The sequence below is a fragment of the Galeopterus variegatus genome, unplaced genomic scaffold (genome assembly GCF_000696425.1).
Source record: "Galeopterus variegatus unplaced genomic scaffold, G_variegatus-3.0.2 Scaffold7292, whole genome shotgun sequence".
Lineage (NCBI taxonomy): Eukaryota > Metazoa > Chordata > Mammalia > Dermoptera > Cynocephalidae > Galeopterus > Galeopterus variegatus.
The window spans coordinates 45,894-47,221 of NW_007733403.1; the positions used below are offsets into that span (position 1 = coordinate 45,894).

At 38.1% G+C, this 1,328-nt stretch overlaps 1 pseudogene; it reads left to right on the top strand.

The window, feature by feature from the left end:
* The first annotated feature begins 1,078 nt into the window (after nucleotides 1-1,078).
* The window catches only part of LOC103607271, a 1,838-nt pseudogene continuing 1,588 nt past the window's right edge, over nucleotides 1,079-1,328 (top strand).

Here is a 1,328-nt window from a genome sequence, read left to right on the forward strand (position 1 = left end):
GGGGATTTCTGGGTCATGTGGCAGTTCTATTTTTAATTTCTTTACCTATCCCCATACTGTTTTCCATAATGGCTGCACCAATTCACATTCCCATCAACGTGTTCAAGTATCCCCTTTTCTCCACACCTTCAACGACACTTGTTATCTCTTGTCTTTTTGATAATAGCTATCCTAACAGGTATGAAGTGATATCTTAATGGTTTGATTTGCATTTTACTGATGATTAGCGATGTTGAGCATCTCTTCACAAACCTGTTGTCTATTTTCATGTCTTCTTTAGAGAAATGTATGTTTAGGTCCTTTGCCCAGTTTTTAATTGGGTTGTGTTTTCTTGCTATTGAGTTGCATGAGCTCTTTATAAATTTTGGATATTAACCACTTATCAGATATATAGGTTGCAAATATTTTTACCCAATCTGTAGGTTGCCATTTCATTTTGTCAATTGGTTGTTTTCCTTGAAGTGACAGGCTAACTTTGTTCATTTTAAAGAAAATATCTGCCAAATACCCCAGTCTGAATAGCCATAGTTTGTCTGACAGTTGTTCTTTCAAGTAAAAATGGTGTTCCTTGAAAAACACAATGGCTAATTCAGCTTGCAACTCAAACAATTGCAAATGTGCTTTTCCTTGAGACAATCATCACACAGGATGTTTAGTCTTGGTTTGCAGCAGAAGTGCTTTATGCAGAATATTTAAAATATGTGTGCTGCTAATAACACCAAGGTCCAGGGTTTCATCCCTATACCAGCCAGCCACCAAAAAAATAAATTAATTAATTTAATCAAGTTAAATTAAATATGTGGCTTTTCAGTCAGGCTCTGAGAAGTTCTTCAGATCATATCTGGTGTCTCTGAGGATTATAACAGAGAACATGGTGGGCCAGAGGAAATGGACCCCAATGATGTCATCAAGAGCAACTGCAATGATATTGTTGATAACTTTGATGATGATATGAATTTAAAGTAGTCTCTTTGGAGCATTTTTGCTTATGGTTTTGAGAAGTCTTCTGCTACTCAGCACAGAGCTATTATTCCTTGTGTTAAAGATCCAAAAAGTAATTCTGGCACTTGGAGACTATATGGGAGCAACTTGTCATGCCTGCATTGGTGAAACAAATGTTCAAAGTAAAATGCAAAAACTGCAGGCAGAAGCACCACATATTGTTGTTGGTACACAAGGGAGAATGTTTGATATGTTAAACAGAAGATATCTTTCTTCAAAATGGATCAAAATGTTTGTTTTGGGGCCGAGCCCGTGGCGCACTAGTGAGAGTGTGGTGCTGGGAGCGCAGCAGCGCTCCCGCCGCGGGTTCGGATCCTATATAGGGA